This window comes from Pinus tabuliformis, chromosome X (genome assembly GCF_031772625.1).
Source record: "Pinus tabuliformis cultivar Carrire ecotype Pingquan chromosome X, CPIR1, whole genome shotgun sequence".
NCBI classification, from domain to species: domain Eukaryota; kingdom Viridiplantae; phylum Streptophyta; class Pinopsida; order Pinales; family Pinaceae; genus Pinus; species Pinus tabuliformis.
Genome location: NC_142308.1, coordinates 1,199,864,102 through 1,199,882,663, shown reverse-complemented (window position 1 = coordinate 1,199,882,663; position 18,562 = coordinate 1,199,864,102).

Sequence of the window (18,562 nt, the reverse complement as noted above, 5' to 3'; positions counted from 1 at the left end):
TGAACAGCAATGGAAAACCAAGAAATGAAACTCGTGCATGGAAGTGAGATGTAGAAGTATGGTTTACTGTCAAAAGTGCATGGATGGATCTTCAACGAAAATGTCTATGTTGCAGCTTGCATGGAAGTGAGAAGAACTGCGTTTCTTTTTGGTGGTTGGTTATGGACTGCACCCCAATCCCTAACAGAGATGGCAGTGAGCCTTAACAACCTTTTGCTGGAGCTCCAATAATTTATAACTATCCTCCTATCGAATCTAAGCAACTGAAAGCAAATCACCATAAACTAATCCTATCTAAGCTCATGAAAAAGACTAAATTAACAAACTGTAAATTCGAATTGCATGTGAAAGTAAAAACTCAAAGTGTTGGAACGAAATGCAAATAACATTACAACACCGAGGAGATCTATTGCTCTCAGGTTGGGCCCTAACCTGAGAGCTATAGCTCCCTTAGAAACTCAGAATGAGATCAAAATCTGCCTGCCTTTATTCATAAACGAAAGTCTGATGTCATGCCAAACTGGCTTACAAAAGGAACAAAAACCGAGCTGTAGCTCGTACTTCCCAATTACAAGAGCAATACAAAAGTTCAAAAAGCCTCCATCCAAGGCTACGGCCTCAATATTTATGCAAAATGATCATCCAACAGGTGTCCTTGATTTGTGGAGCTCGGCTGTCGAACTGAAGTTTAAACTGCTGATCCTGTAGGACAGTCATAACTGCTGTTCCTGTAGAACAGTTATAACTGCTGTTCCTGTAGAACAATTGGCTGCCTCTAAGCTCGGTGGGGAGATGGATTGGAGCTCGGAGCTATGGTGGGAATCACGAGGAAGGTCCCCAAGACTGTGGACATCCTCTCCTAAAAACCAGCAGTGCCACCTCATTGTCTCCTTGTCTCCTTTTTCGTAATCTTTGCTCCCTTTTGATGCCAAAACCTGAAATCATCATGAATTAGTCACGTGGATAGAATGCCTACCCTTCTTCCTACAAACAACACGAATAAACCAAGAAATGAATGCATAAGCAATAAAAAATGAATGGTTTGAGCAGAGCAAGTGGGCCAAATGAGCCCAAATTGTACCAAAAATTGGGGCTCATCATCACCCCCCAGCTAAACTATTTGCTCATCCTTGAGCAACTTTGCCCTGGCTCCTCGTCTTTGGCCGAGAACTAGAGCCCAGAGCATGCTTTTCCCTTCCTGTTTTTGGTGGCCTTGCCTTTTCTACCGAGGGTGGCGCTTCTTCCTTTCCCATTTTTGGCGGCCCTGCCTTCGCTGCCCCTGGTGGTGACGAAGGTGATGCTTCTTCCCCCTTTCCTATTTCCTTGAGCCGGGCTTCGGAAGGCGATTGGCCTATTTTTCGTGTCCAGGAAGTTATTTTTGGGCTCCCCTTCTCGGGGGTGGCTGATGTTTTAGAGGGGGTTCTTGCACTGGGCGAAGTAGGGACATCCCCTAAAGTGGTTTGGCTGCCGGGTGGAGGCTGTGGCTTGCCCGTGGTTATCCGCTTGCTTCTCCTGGCCTCAGATGGTAGAGGGGTCTCCCTCTCTCTCTTCTCCTTCGGCTTTGGAGGTGTACTGAGGGCGGCCACTGTCGCTGCTGCCTCCTTTTCTAGAATACCAGCCTTCTCTTTCTTGCGTTTTGCTCTCTCAGAGCTCCTTGTAGAGGGCCCCTCCTTTTCAGATTTCGGGCTTCCTGTAGAAGATCCTGCTTTGCCCACTTCCGGGCCTCCTGTAGAAGATTCTTTCTTTCCCGCTTTTGGGCTTCCTGTAGAAGACCCGGCTTTAGCCACTCCCGGGCTTCCTGTAGAAGGCCCTCTCTCTGTCTTCAGACTTCCTGTAGGAGGCTGTTTCTCAATGACTTTCGGGCTTCTTGTAGAAGCCCCTTTTTCCAATTTCGGGCTTCCTGTAGAAGCCCTTGTCTCTGTCTTCGGGCTTCCTGTAGAAGCCTGTTTTTGCAATTTCGGGCTTCCTGTAGAAGCCTTTGTCTCCGTTTTTGGGCTTCCTGTAGAAGCCTGTTCTCCAATGATTTTCGGGCTTCCTGTAGAAGCCTTGGTCTTTGCTTTTGGGCTTCCTGTAGAAGCCTGCTTCTCAATGATCTTCGGGCTTCCTGTAGAAGCCTTTGTTTTTGTTTTTGGGCTTCCTGTAGAAGCCTGTTTTTGCTTTCCTGTAGACACAGGTGTCTCCACCTCTGCTTGCTTGCCTGCCTGAGTTTTGCTTTTTGTTTTGGTTGCAGGTGCTGTTGAGGTACTTGGGCTGACGTGGACCACCTCAGCTTTGTCCATTCTGCTCTTCGTCCTCTTTTCCCTTGCTGACAGGATAGGTGTGCCACCTTTTTCTTTGTCCTCCTTTCCCTCATGCTTCTTCCTTTGTTCTCTCTTCTGAACTGTTGTCGGGGTCTCTTGGCCTTCTTCTCTCTGTCCCTCGGCCACTGCTTCTTGTTCCTCACTGCTGGAGGAACCCGTTTCTTCGATCAACATCTTAATGTCCCCATCTTTTGTCAAATTCCGGAAGGATTCCCATGAGAGGGGTACCTTATATGAATGCAATGCATCCTCCACCAGAAGCTTGATCAACCCATGGTGGGCTATCTGATCTGGTATTCCCTCTTTCAGCTTTGTAGCACACTCCATTAGAGACTGCAGGAGGTAATAAGGGATGCTCAGTTTTTGTTCTACAGGAAGGTCAATTCGGTGCCTCAATTCAGTGAGCAGCCGAAAGTGATATGCATACACGATGCTGAAATGGCCTTCACAAGTAATATATTTCATGATTTGCAAACTGACTTCGTTCCATGGTGGCAACAGGCTCGTTCTTCGCACCCCATTTTTGTCCTCTGAGAATTCTTCCTCAGGTGGAAAGAATTCTTTCTTTGCCTGCTGACTCAGCTTTCGTTCTTCCTTATCCCACGACAAACCCATAGGAAGTTCTGTGATCTGACTGATGTGTTCTGGGGTGAGCTTGAGGCTTAGACCTCTGAAGTTCACTGTGGCCAGTGTCTGAGATTTAGGCTTCAGAGCCTGCAAGAATTCTTCGGCCATTTCATCATCGTAACCCTGCAGCTTATCACAAAAAGGCATCCATTGTGCTCTGGTGAAGAGCTCTACCACTGCCGGGTTTTCCCTTAGTTTAGTTGAATCAGTGGGTTCCCGTCTTATAAACCCACCCGGCATGATGAACACGGTCGGTTTAATTAAAGGTGGCAAATGCAAAAGAGATTTGGTCTATTAAAACAGAGCATGCACATAATCCACAAAATTCAACACAGTCTACTTATACCGACATCCTGTAGAACGACAACATAGGCACAACAAACAACAATTCCACCAATCTCTTTATGACCCGACTGTGGACGATGGTCTTGCCACTTCTACTAACCAGTTGCATGAAGAGTTCAGGGTTACCTCTTTAATTGGCCACCTTTTTTCGTGAGGCACCCGCTTCCCTGTAGATGACTGTGTTCCTGTAGACTGCATTCCTGTAGACTGCGTTCCTGTAGAACTGCGTTCCTGTAGACTGCGCTCCTGTAGAACTGCGTTCCTGTAGAAGCAGTGCGCAATTCTCGGGGAGGACTGTAGTTGGCCCGCGCTCGAGGTGTGCTTTACCGGCGTTCTGGTAGCCAACAGCTCGGCGTATCAAAGTGCAGAGGAGATCAGAATAGCCACCCGAGTTTGAAGTGTTGGATGATAAATGCATGCGCATGATCTAGCCGATTAGGTTTTGAATCGGCGCAATCCGTGGCGCGGGGGATGAGCTGTCCCCGCCGGACCGTTGGGCGACGTCATCCATCATCCGCCTGCGTATTCACTTGGTGCCACATCCATTCCCACAGATTTGCCGCCGCCTTTTCCTGTTAAACTCATGCTCTGACGAGAGTGTTCTCACGTGCGTGTCGTTCATTCTCTTTGTCGTGGCCGCCACCCAAACATCCAATTACACTTTAACTAGCTGACGTGGCCAGTCGACTGGCCATACGGCCGCTCAACCATTCAATTTTACACTATGCAAACAATTTCAAAGTAAAATTCATGCGATTTGATGGAAGGAAGGGTTGAGACACTTACCTGCGTGGCTGCACACGATTTTTCCATTTCTTGGACGATGGTGAGTGGATCTACCTGCTGCATGCGACTTACACAGACCCGGAGGCTCGTGGTTATAGGCTACCAACGATGGAGTGGATGTTTTGCTTGCATGCGCCCGTGTTTCATTTCAGATGGCGGTGCTGTGAATGGTATCCACTCGAGCAGGTTGAACTGTTACAGGATTCCCGCAAGGTGTCTCGTAACAGTGCTTTCTCCTTGGGTGCATGCTGCACGACGGAGGCTCTGGCTTTTCAATCACGTTCCCGGAGCTCTTGATGCCTGCGGTATGAGATCCCAGCATTTGTTTAACTTTGGAAATGGCTTTTCCCGCGAGAACTCATCGATCTTCTTTGTTGGTGCAGGGAACTTGGTCGCATGTCGACAAGGATGGTGGAGCAAGGTGACAGCAATGTGCAAGGGTGCTAACAGAGGCTTGCATTCATCCAAACCAATCCATAGTCGCTAAATCTCCTTTTAAGATGAATTCTGGCTGTCCAAAACTCCTATAGGAAGTTTCCTGTAGAACACAGAGCTTCCTGTAGAAAGTTCGGCCTTCCTGTAGAAAGTCTGTACTTTCCTGTAGAAAATCCGCGCCTTCCTGTAGAAAGACTGCATCTTCCTGTAGAAAGACAGCATCTTCCTGTAGAAGATTCAAACCATGATAAAATTGCACATACCTTGAAAAGACATGGGTACCCTTGGAGGAGGTGCTGGTGAGGTTCCTTGACAGCATGATAAGGACCCTTGGCTTTGAGTTGAAGGGCTTCCTCTCCTCCATAGAACATCTGCAACCTGCATGCAATTTTACCATATTTTGCTTATTGTTTTTTTCTTTTTTCTTTTTTTGAAAGATAACAGGGGCGCCTCAAAGAGGTTTTCACCCTTGCCATCTGCCCTGAGCGCCTCAGAGAGGTTTTCACTCAAGGATCTTTTTCACCTTTTCTCCTTTTTTTTTTGAAAGACAATAGGGGCGCCTCAATGAGGTTTTCACCCCTACTACCTGCCTTGGGCGCCTCAGAGAGGTTTTCACCCAAGGATCTTTATTATTATTATTATTTTTTTTTTTTTTTTTTTTATCCCTCAGGGTATGCCAAAAGCAGAGGCAGAACCCTTCTCTATGACCAATACAGATTTCTCCATAGTTTTGATGAACTCTTGTCTTGAGAGAGGTCTCCTGTAGATCTTCAATCGATGCCCATTGACAAGCATGGGGATGGCTTCCTCATCAATGGTTCGAATGAGGACAGATCCATTGTCATGGCATTTCTCCACTGCATATGGTCCTAGCCATCTGGTTCTCAGCTTCCCCTTGAAATCTTTGTATCTGGAGTCATACAATAAAGCCCAATCTCCCGGCTGAAATTGCTTGTCATGGAGATGTTGGTCATGCCACACCTTTCTCTGAAGTTGAACCACTTCTGAGTGAAGGAGGGCCTGCATTCGGTGCTCATCCAGGCCATTCAGCTGCAGTAGCCTTTCTTGTTGTGCATGGCTGAGATCTAGGTCCAGCTGAGCTGCCATCCTCAAAGTGTTGTATTCAAACTCAATGGACAGCAAAGCTCTCTTCCCATAGACCAGCTCATACGGTGTGAAGCCGGTGGTGGTCTTCCAAGTGGTGTTGTAAGCCCATGTGGCTTCAACCAGGCAATCTGCCCAGTCTTTTCTGCTGCTGTTCACCACTTTAGTCAAGATCCCTTCTAATGCTCTATTGGTGACTTCCACCTGCCCATTTGCTTGAGGGTGATAAGGGGTGGAAGTCCTATGCTTGATCTTGTGATGAGCTAGGAGATCTTCAACCAGGTTGGAGGTGAACTGGCTCCCTTGATCGGTGACCAGCTCTCTTGGATAGCCAAACTTGTAGAAGATGTTTTCTCTTAGGAACTCGGCCACCTTTTCTTCTGTTGCTGCTTTGATTGCTTTGGTCTCTGCCCACTTTGTCAAATAGTCAGTGCACACAATGATGTAAGTCCTTTGCCTCGAAGAGGGGTTGATTGGGCCCACAAAGTCCATGCCCCACTTCTCAAATGGCTCAAGAGTCACTTGAGGTTGGAGAGGCATCTCATCCCTTTGGGTCGGTTTCCCCATTCTTTGGCATTGGTCACACTGACTGACATATCTTCTGACATCTTGGTGAAGTGTGGGCCAATAGTAGCCTGCCTGCAGGATTTTGAAGGCAGTTCTCTTTGCTGCAAAATGTCCTCCACAAGGCCCATCATGACAAGTGAGGAGGATATCAAAGACTTCCTCCTCCCTTACACAACGCCTTAAGATCTGATCGGGTCCAAGCTTGAACAGATTGCCCCCGATCCAAGTAAATGAGGCACTTTTTCTGATGATTCTGCTCTTCTCTCTGGAAGATAGGTGTGGAGGGAACTGTGCTGAAACAAGATATTTTGCTATATCAGCAAACCATGGAGAGAGTACTGAAATAGCAAACAGATGTTCATCAGGCATCTGGTCGTCCACTGTTCCATCCTCATCTGCAGACAAATCCAATCTAGATAAAAAGTCAGCAACAACATTTTCTCTACCTGGTTTGTCAACAATGGTCAAATCAAACTGCTGCAATAAAAGTAACCATCTAATAATACGAGCATTCACATCTGGTTTATTCATTAAATATCTATTAGCAGCATGGTCAGTATGTACAAAGGTCTGGTAACCAGTAATATAATGTCGGAACTTGTTCAGTGCATGGACCACAACCAAGAATTCTTTCTCGGTTACAGTGTAATTCAGCTCAGCTTTGGACAAGTTTTTGCTAACAAAGTAAATGGCATATGGAAGTTTCTGCTCAACTTGTCCTAAAGCTGCACCTATGGCTTTGTTCGAGGCATCAGTGTGGATGTGGAAAGGTAGGGCCCAGTTTGGACCTCTCAGGATTGGGGCTGACACCAACTTGTCCTTGAATTCATTTAAAGCCCTTTGACAATCGTCAGTCCAATTAAACTCCACATCTTTTGCCAACATGCCAAACAATGGCGAGGCTAGCTTGCTGAAATCTTTAATGAATCTCCGGTAGTATCCTGCTAATCCCAAGAAACTCCGGACATCCCTGACCTTTTGAGGAGGTGGAACCCTCTTGATGAGAGCAATTTTGTTAGGATCCACCTGCAATCCTTGGCAAGAAATGGTATGGCCTAGCACGGTCCCTTCAGTCATTAGGAATTCACATTTTTCAGGACTAAGGGACAAGTTCATCTCGGTGCATTTGGTTAGGACTTTTCCCAGGTTGGACAATGTTTCCTGGAAGTTGGCCCCATAAGGAGTAAAGTCATCCATATAGATTTCTACTGCATCATGGACCAGCTCCGAGAAGATGCTCAAAACAGTTCTCTGAAAGGTAGCAGGAGCATTGCATAGCCCAAAGGGAAGGACTTGATAGGCAAAGGTACCCCAAGGACAAGTGAAGGTGGTCTTATCTTGGTCTTCTGGGCTGATTTGGATTTGGTTGTACCCGCTAAACCCATCCAGGAAAGAGAAGAACTTCTTTCCTGCAGTTCCATCCAACACTTGATCTGTGAAAGGTAGAGGGAAATGGTCCTTCTTGGTAGCTTTGTTCAGTTCTCGGTAGTCCACACAGATTCTCCATTTCCCTTTCTTCTTGGGAACCAACACTAGAGGGGACACCCATTCACTATCTGAGATGGGGTAGATGAATCCGGCATCCAACAGTTTTTGCAATTCTTCCTTGACAATGTCCTTAAGGGCTGGATTCATTCTCCTCTGAGGTTGCCTAACCAGTTTACAATCCTCTTTGATGTATATATGATGGGTACAGACCGAAGGATGGACTCCTTTCATTTCCTTATAGCTCCAAGCAAAAGCATCTAGGTGGTTGGCCAACAGACTACACAGCTCCTTTTCCTGGGAAGGAGATAGGGAGGAGCTGATCTTCAATGCTTTCTCAGGGCCGAACTCCACATTCTTGACCCTGGGAGTAACAGGGTTGGTTGTACAAAGATCCACTAAGGTGTTAGCTTGGGCATCCTCCACCAATTTCTCTAAGGGTAGTGCACTGGAAGGTGGATTCTGGATCAAGGTCTCGATCAAGTCATCCTCGGTTGGGGGGTCTCTTCTAGTGGTATCTAAGGTGCACAGAGGTGCTGAGTACACCTCGTCTTCCTCTCCTTCTTCCAACCAGAGTGGTAAGTCATGCTCTAAGGAGGGTTGGGCAGGAGGGTATAGGACTAGCTGCTTGGACATGGGACCATTTTTGATGGTCATGTTTCCTGCACGACAACTTATGTAAGCATCTGCAGTAGCTAACCAAGGCCTTCCCAAAATGAGAGGATATCCAGTAAGCTTGGCCTTTGGTTGCAGAACCAGGAAGTCTGCAGGGTATTCCCAAGAGTCAATAGAGACCAAGACATCCTCCACAATCCCTTCGGGAGTCACGGTGGAGCGATCTGCTAATTGCAGTACTGTCGAGGTCTTCCTCAAGGAACCCTGAAGATTAAGCTTAAGCATGGTATCCTTGGTCATCACATTAATGGCAGCCCCCAGATCAATCAAGGTGTGAGGTATAATGGTGCCATTGATGTGAACATCTACTACAGGGCTTCCAGGATCTAGGTACTTTGGGCAGATGACTTGTCCTAACATAAGGTCAGACAGTTGTCCTATGACATTGATAGTTGAGGCATATTTCTTCCGTCTGCCTGGGTGTTTGAAACACTTTTCCCTAACCAGCTTGTTGTATATTGGCACATCCTTGATGGCTTGGAGAAGTGGTATTTTTACACACAACTGCTTGAGCTCACCCAGAAGCTCATCCTCCTCTGGGTTGGGTTGTGTGGTGGCTGTTAGTCTCTCAGGAAAGGGTGGAATAGCCTTTGGTTCACTTTCCTGTTTATCTTCCTCATCCTCTGGGGGAGGAGGTTGGCGATCTGGTAGAGTCTTTCCAGATCGAAGATTGATCTCCTGGATCTCCACAGCATAGGTAGGGCATGAGGTTTCCCCAGTGTATACCTGCTGGGCCTGTCTATTGTTGGGGTTCGGGTTCGGTTGAGCAGGCATTTGAGGTTGCCTTGGAGGAGCAGGAGGTAATGGCTGAGGTTGAACTGGTGGTGGAGGCAAGATGGCAGGAGGAGTGTTGTATTGGGGCCTCCACCCCGACTGAGGTGCATTCCATTGAGGCTGTGGCTGGGCATGTGAGTGATATGAATGAGAAGTAGGTTGAGTGGGGTACTGAGGTGGATAAGAACATGGAGGAGGCATGGACCATGAAGGATGAGCAGGGGGACCCCAGGAAGGCATAGGAGTCGATTCGTTGGGGCTGTAATAAGCTTGAGATGCCCCTTGCATCCCCTGCTGATAAGGTCTAGATCCCTGTGGCCTCCTTTGGTTGAGGTAATAGAGAGGCTCTGTGGGAGCTTCTGTCCCTTGGTACATGGCTTTAAACCCAGGTAGGGTTGGACACTGATTTGTGGGATGGTCCTCCTCACAAACGAAACACACTTCAACCGAATGCAATGGACATTCGTTCTTAGGGTGCCTCCTTGTGCACCTGGGGCAGAAGACAGCCAAGGCTCTCTCAGCCTCTTCTTTCTTTTGCTGAATCCTGAATGTGTCAAGCTGCATGGCAATGGTTTGTCTCACCTCACTCTTAAGATCTTCTAATTGATTTGCAAGCTCATGTTTGGAGAAAGGGACACTAGTTGAGAGGTGGTTTCCTCTACCTCGTTTCCGAGCTGCCCTGGAGTGGTTTCTAAACACAGTCTTGATGTCCTCATAAGGCAGTTGGTAAATGTCCCCCCCAGCTAACATGTGAAGGGTATCTAAGAGGTCTTCAGGGACTCCTCGGAGCAGGACCAACTTGAGGGATTCAGGGTCAAGTGTGCACCTAGCCCGCTTATAGCTTAGTTGGAACCTCTCCTCATAATCCTCTAAGGACTCATCATTTCCCATGGACATCCGAAAGATTTCCCCCTTTGTTTCCTTGGACCTACAGTAATCCCGGTACTTGGTATTGAAAGCTTGCTGCATCTGAGCCCAAGTAGTGATACTATTCCCAGGTAAGCCCATGAACCAGCGTAGTGCTGCATCCTTAAGAGTGGAAGGGAAAAGTTTCAACTTTTGCTCATCTTCAGTATAGTCATAGGTTCTACAAAGGACAACAAACTCAAACAGGAAGGTATCCAGATCTTCAGTGGTTAGCCCATGGAAGTGAGGTAAAGCGGAGGGGCTAATGTTCTTCATTTTCATCTCTCCATTGGTCTCTCGGATGGGGAAGGCACCTTCTATTCTCTCATCTTCTCTTCTATTGTCAGCCATAGCTTCAGATGGAGTGGTCTCTAACTCTTCTTCTACTATAGGGTCTTTGGATATCTCAGGATGTTCACCTATAGGTTCTTCTGGGTCACTGTCACCAAAGAAGAGAGAAGGGTGACTCAGTGATGTGGTGGGGGTGTTTGGTAGGAATTTGCCTGATCTATCTCGGTTCCTACGAGGCATGAAATGGAAAAGACTTTCTTTTTCTTTTGATTGCTTTTGCTTTGCTTTTCTTTTGGTACCTGCAAAACTGAGACAGATTGATCTACAACTAACTATGAAAGATGCAAAATTAAACTGAAAGCAGGAAAGAACTATTCTACTTTGCTCAAATGAAATTGCAGAAAGGAAATGCTAATCTATGAAAGCAGGAAATGCTAATCTATGAAAGCAGGAAATGCTAATCTATGAAAGCAGGAAATGTCTATGCTACTTTTGCAGAATGGAAATGAAGTAAACTACTTAGCAGAAGGCAAGAGTAAGAAAATAGAAGAAAAGCAACAATTACTAATACTCTGACGCTTCCCCGGCAACGGCGCCAAAAAGATGGTGGGCTCCAGTATTGTAGCAATAATGCTACAACTCCTGGAGCTTCCTATCTCTAATTTTATCAACCCGGTAGTTCGTACAAACTTGGAAGCGACGGTGCTGTATGCACAAGTACTAGCTCTTGTTGCAGCTGTCACTTGGTCAGCTGGCACAAGTCCGCTAGGGCTCAAGCCAACTTCTATAGGCTCACAGAAGAAGCTTTATGAATGATGGACGAAAGCTAACTTAAAGAAGACTAATCTAGTTGCAGAAAGGAACTGAAAGTCAACAAAGCATGTAAACCCTAGTAAACCCTAATTTGACTAGCTAGACCCTAACTTTGCAAAACTGTGAATGAAACCACTTCCAATAATGCCATTACTTGCTGTGAACTGAAATACATGCATCTAGGCTACTTGCATCTGGAAAGACATGTTTTTGTATTTTTTCATTAAGTGGATGGATTTATTGTGATGATGCTTTTGATTAGGGTTTGGTTGTGCAGGAGCGGTTGGAATGGAAGGAAAGCATGGGCAAGGTCAGGATGGCTAGGGGAGGTCCCAGAGGGTCTCTAGCATCGATCCACAGAAGTCTACCACGTTCGGATGCTTAGCAACCGAGTTTGCAGGCTTCTACAGGAAGTCTGCAGGGGATCCTACAGGAAACTCAGGGATTTCTACAGGAAGTCTATGCAATTCTACAGGATGTTTGGCCGTGGAAGTTTTGGGAGATGGTGAAGTGTTGGAGTGGTGTGGGAGGATAGGTGAGATGGAGATGGAGCTGGTGATGGCTCTGGAGCAGAGAAATCAAATGGAGGAAGAGTGCATATAGTGGGTTTATGGTTGGAAGGATGGGATCAACGAAAGTGTAAGTAAATGGAGCTAAGTGATTAATGGATGAGTTGGAGGGTAGATGAGTTGGACAGAGGCTGAGTAAGTGGATTGAGGAGAGATCAAGAAGAAGAAGAAGGAAGTGGAATGATAAGGAGCAGCGTAAATGAAACAAATGACTTATGCACCCAAAAACGAGAAATTCATTAACCTATGATAACTATGCTATGAAACCTATGAACAGCAATGGAAAACCAAGAAATGAAACTCGTGAATGGAAGTGAGATGTAGAAGTATGGTTTACTTTCAAAAGTGCATGGATGGATCTTCAACGAAAATGTCTATGTTGCAGCTTGCATGGAAGTGAGAAGAACTGCGTTTCTTTTTGGTGGTTGGTTATGGACTGCACCCCAATCCCTAACAGAGATGGCAGTGAGCCTTAACAACCTTTTGCTGGAGCTCCAATAATTTATAACTATCCTCCTATCGAATCTAAGCAACTGAAAGCAAATCACCATAAACTAATCCTATCTAAGCTCATGAAAAAGACTAAATTAACAAACTGTAAATTCGAATTGCATGTGAAAGTAAAAACTCAAAGTGCTGGAACGAAATGCAAATAACATTACAACACTGAGGAGATCTATTGCTCTCAGGTTGGGCCCTAACCTGAGAGCCATAGCTCCCTTAGAAACTCAGAATGAGATCAAAATCTGCCTGCCTTTATTCATAAACGAAAGTCTGATGTCATGCCAAACTGGCTTACAAAAGGAACAAAAACCGAGCTGTAGCTCGTACTTCCCAATTACAAGAGCAATACAAAAGTTCAAAAAGCCTCCATCCAAGGCTACGGCCTCAGTATTTATGCAAAATGATCATCCAACAGGTGTCCTTGATTTGTGGAGCTCGGCTGTCGAACTGAAGTTTAAACTGCTGATCCTGTAGGACAGTCATAACTGCTGTTCCTGTAGAACAGTTATAACTGCTGTTCCTATAGAACAGTTGGCTGCCTCTAAGCTCGGTGGGGAGATGGATTGGAGCTCGGAGCTATGGTGGGAATCACGAGGAAGGTCCCCAAGACTGTGGACATCCTCTCCTAAAAACCAGCAGTGCCACCTCATTGTCTCCTTGTCTCCTTTTTCGTAATCTTTGCTCCCTTTTGATGCCAAAACCTGAAATCATCATGAATTAGTCACGTGGATAGAATGCCTACCCTTCTTCCTACAAACAACACGAATAAACCAAGAAATGAATGCATAAGCAATAAAAAATGAATGGTTTGAGCAGAGCAAGTGGGCCAAATGAGCCCAAATTGTACCAAAAATTGGGGCTCATCAGTCCGCTCAATAAATGCCAAAAAATACCCGCCAAATCAATTTTCATTAAATAAACGATAAAATGTCATTTTCGCCCTGATTTTCTGCAAACTGTGCTCCATGCAAAATACGTCCAGTCGACTGTTCGAGCAGTTAGCCCGTCACTCGGCCAAGAAACTCTAGCGCCATGCTCTGCAGTCTGCCATTCGACCTGCAAATACGCAGTTTTACCTCCGTAATCCAGGTATTTATCTGTTTTTACCCTCCAAACCTGCAATTTCACTTTTCCACTAAAAATTCTACCTGAGAAAGCCAAATTTGAGTTGAAAACAGTCTGTTTAGTCCATAAAAGTCTCCTAAACCTGCCGTTTAGTCCAATTCTCCACGTACAGCCCAAATTCCAGTTTGAATACACAAGAACCAAACATGGAAGACCCCGCAGCTTTGAATGTCGCACCCATCAATGCTCCCCATAAAGACTTAAATTATCTACCCTTGGCCGACAAAGATTTCCAAATAAAAGACCTATCTTGTAATAGGAATCATATTCAGACCTTCTGCCAAATTAGGGATTGTTATCTAAGCAAATCTAACATTTTTGGACTGTGGGAATCAAACCTTCCCATGTACTTCCTTCCCTCAGTCCATGTTTTCCCAGACATCATTCACCAATGCTGTGCCAGCTATGACCCTGTCCATAGAGCAGTTATGTCACCTTTCTAAACTGTCCTTTTTTCCATAACTGTTGAATCTATCAATGAGATGATACATTTCCATTCCACTGAGCCCCTTGCTCGTCTTTCCATGGGATATTTGCTTGAAAAAGCTTCTCAATTGCCCAACTCAGAGATAACCCATATTGCTAAGATGTTCATGAAATGAAGCTGCCAGCCCCAAGGCCCACCTCCCTATTTACATACCTGGTTCACTGAGACTGGAAAACTCGTTCTTGACATGATATCCTTGATCTTGGGATTTAAGTCCAGTGAATATGTGGATGATATCACCTGGTTCTATTATCTATCTTTACTCCAGGACAGCCCCCTGCTGTCAAGTATGACTATGCCACTTTTATAGCTAACAAAATCCATGACCAATTCCTGAATTTGGATAGAGAAGGAGTTTCCAAATACACTTCTTATATATAGCATCTGTTGTTATATTATCAGCCAGACAGCTTTCCATTTCCCATCAGGAAATTAGACTCAAAATGAAATTGGAGGTCTATGATCTTTTGGAGCTCAGTCTTCCATAACTCTGACTCCCCTTATACCTATTGTGAATTCATTGACTTATTTGTACACCCAGCCTCCACTCTGTTGATAGGAGTTCCTCCTCCTAGGATCACTAGTGATATGAAGAAGATTTTGCAGCTTTCCAAATAGTACAGGATAGGTGACTGGTACCTCTACCAGAATCACACAAAAATCAGAATGTATGGATGTGAACTTTGCCCTTTCAAGTTGCCTAGATATGTGCCCATGAGGTTATTTGCATTAGAATATTTCAGGCAGATCATATGCAGACTTAACCCACTTTTGTAATGTAAAGAAGAAGGCTCAGTTGAGAATCAAAAACCGGTTAGGCCTTTATGTCATCAATTCTAGGGATGCGTGGGAAGATGCTGAAAAGATCTTAGAAGACCACCTTAGATTGAAGAAAAGTTTTCAGTGGGTGCCATATGACCCATGTAGTTTCATAAGTGACAGAAGGGTAAGAAACAGGCTATCAGTGTATGTACATCATAGGATCCCAGAAATTGAACAGTGTGAAAATCAGGAAGAATGGGTAGAAGGGACATTAATAGAGGAAATTAGTGAACAGGAAAAGATGGAAAAAGGTATGAAAGATCTTGAAAAAACCCTTGACCTGGGCTCTTTTGGACAGGTATTTTTCAAGCTGCATCAACAATCAGGAGTTGGAACATCCTTTGCTGGGACTTCTCAGCAGCCTGCACAAAAAACCAGCACATCAGTCACTGGGACTTCAAAGGGTAAAGAGGTAGATACCACAAAGTATCCTATAATGACAGATCAACCAGTGACGTCAGAATAACAGAATCAGGGGAAAATTCCTCCAGCCCAAACTAAAGCACTAGAAGTTCCAGCACTACAAACTCCTCTAAATGAGGAAAGAAGAAAGAAGAGAGACAGAGAAGAGGCCACACCTATCAGTGGACCTGTTGAACAACCAGGAGCAAAGAGACAAAGACTGAATCCTCTGTCAGAAGAGGAAATTATTGAAGAAACGACAGACAGTCTAAGAGGTGAGAGGGTAGTCAACCAGCAGACTTCCCCAGTGATAGAAACATCAACTAGCTTCCATAGGCAGGAGCTAGAAAGACAACACAGTGTAGAGGTGTTGTCCACCATGCCACAAAGCAAACAAGCCTCAGACATTAAGAAAACTTTCACAGAGATAAAGGCCAGGAATGATCCTGTGAGAATTGAGATCTATAATCAATACTTGAAAATGGCCCCCTCAACCCAACAAAGATTGATGTCTGCCTATGACATTAAAGAAGGCAAAATGTTAATGAGTTATTTTAAGCCAAAGGTACAACAACCCCAGTCGGCAGCAGATTACATCAGAACAAACTTGGAGGTCCTAGCCAAAGACATTCATCCACTGGACCAAATTGAACTTCACAAACAGACTGGGGAAATGGTTTATTCCACACTAACTGGCAAAGAAATGTTGGCCCACCAGTTACAAAGTTCCTTAGACAACACAACAACTCAGTTGCATTGGGAGAAAGCCTCTTCTCTGGCCAAGGATAACAGAATCAAATCCTTAGAAGAGATCATCATGGAACTGGGACATGACCCCAAAGATACTAAAGGCATAAAGGCACTAATCAAGAAGAAGGAAGAAGACATTGCTGCCCTGAGGAAAGAGCTGAAGCTACCTCCTTCAAGGCACCCTCAGATTGTAGAAATCATAGAGTAGAAATCAGAGGAAGACATGATGGACCTTCTCATGAAACTTAATGAAAGATTAACTAATACAGAGCAGGCAATCGAAAAAGCATTAAAAGAGAAGCAGGGAGAGTCAACCTCCCAACCACCTGAGGTAATCCCTGTAGTCACAACTGCAGTCCCCTCAACAATTGGATCAGCATTGGCTCCTAATGTCCCAACAACCACAACAGAAGTAGTTACAGGTACAGAAACAATAGCAGCAGTAGCAGGGAGCAGTACTAATATGAGCACAGAAGAATTGGTAAAGGCCATGGAAGAATTGAGACTCCAAGTCTCAGAATTGAAACGAGTGAAAGAACAATTGGCAAAAGTAGAAAAGAGTTATGATAAATCCAAAAAAAGTGTGGCAGAGAAAATAAGAGAGGTTAAGGCATTATAGAACAAAGTGAGAACATTAGAGAATGATCTCACTATGGATAAGCCTCTGGCAGAAATCAAAGGAATTCTTTGGACCAACATCAATCAATCCTTAAGTAATGTTTGGCCATCTATCCAAACTATTTATGAGTAGATTGACTTAGTGAATGCAGCACATGGAGAAATTCAAAAATCAAGAGCTTTATTAGGACAAATGCCTGATCAAGCCAACCGGCTCATACATTTTTTGAATAACAAAAATAGGGAACAACTGGAACAACTCGGCATCCCAGACAGGACAGGTACCATTTTGGAAATCAAAAGAGTTCTAACCAAGAGAACTTTAATGCAGAATTTGGAAAGAAGATGCCAGGATATGCAAGTAGAAATTAATTCTTTCATGGAAAGGTTTACAGTTTTGCAGGATAAAGGGCTACCAAGTCTTTTAGGAAATAATGATCGATTAATGAAGCACATAAATTATGTACACAAATTGAATAAATATGCTGCAGATCAAGTTAGTTCATCAACAAGTGCTTCAGGAGTAAAAGCACTCCCCACAAGCCAAATTATATATGATAACTTAGAGAACTTGTTTTATATTGAGCATGAGGTAAAACATCTGTTTCAGCTCCAACCTAATTTTTTCAGATATACAGTAGCTGATGAAACCCTGAGGAAACTTCAGAAGCATAAATTGCCAGAGCAACAATGGTGGGAAGACATGTTGAGGATTTTGTAAATTTCTCTTGGGTAAAACGTAAATTTCGGGTTATTTTTCCGCGATAAGTTAAACAGAGATGAACGAGGGTCAAACGAGTCAAAGTATATTGAAACAAGATTGAAGAATATCCGACAAAGACGGAGCAGCCAGCACAGAGTATCAGTGGAAGACAGCTGTAAACCAACTCGCAGAACCTACCTCCAGTACATCCGATAAAGATGGAACAGCCAGCACATCATCAGTTAATCTTTTCCTTGTTTTCGAGACTGTTTGTCACTATCTTTTGTAAAAAAAAAAAAGGGGATTAGTCATCACTAGATATTATCTCCACAAGATATTTTGTATAAATACCCCCCCAAACGAAGTATTTGGGGTTGGTGGGTATTCATAGATTTCGGCTGCAATACTGAAACTTTTGGAATAAAAAGCTGTTGGAACCATTTGTTGTTTGGCCTACTGGATGAGGAATTGATGCAGAAGACTTGTCACAAAATTCTTGAATTAAAATCCAGATCAATAAGTCCCCTATATCTCATGTTTTACAATTTTCTTGTTTGTTATATCATCTATTTCATAATCCGAATGGTAAAGAAAAGGATTAATTTAGAATTTGCTTAAACTTCTCTCTGTCTTTAGTCTTTATTATTCTCTGTGTTTTCTTCATAATTAATATAAGCAGTGAATTCTTAGTTGCTCCTGCTTCCTGGTTCTTGCATTTTGACTATTTGTTAAGGAATTCTTAATTGATCCTTACCAGTAATCATCCATTTTCTCTCTTCCAATATGTTGAAGGATTCTTAACTACCCTTCATCTATTTGAGTCCATTCCATTTGATTTCAGCCTATATTTGCTCCATGTTTGACTACCTTGCTCTGTGATACCATCCTATGTTAAGAAACCAAATTCAGAAAGCCATCTTTCTTTGACTCCATCATGCCCAATGGACTGAACTATTCAGTTTTCCTCATTGTTCTGTTGAATTCCACTATCCAATCCAAAACAAAACCCTTGAACTTCATAACTAGCCTAACACATTTCAAAACAAAGCTAAATCATAAAGAGAGAGCCCTCTCTGGATGCAGGTTGGCTAGAATCTGTATCTAAAAGATTGGTCTGTGGTTACCTCGGTCGTATTCCTTTTCTTACAACTTTGGGGAACAACCTGAGTGATAACATCATTGACGACACAACTGGGGATCTGAATAATTTGTTTGTTGCTGCTATCTGTTTTGAACAATTGTTTCAAATTCTTGATCAGTTCCTTTTTACAAAAGTCTTTTAGGAAAGTTTAGAGTTCCAATATCTAAAAATTCCTAAAAGAGACTGTCAAATTTGTATGGTTAAATCATTCCAAGAAAAAACCAAAAATACAACCTAGAAACTGGCTCCAAAGAAGATCTCTTACACTAGATCAAATCCGGATCTTAAACCCACACCTGTCTTTGAAAATCCTAATATAATTCCTAGGATCCT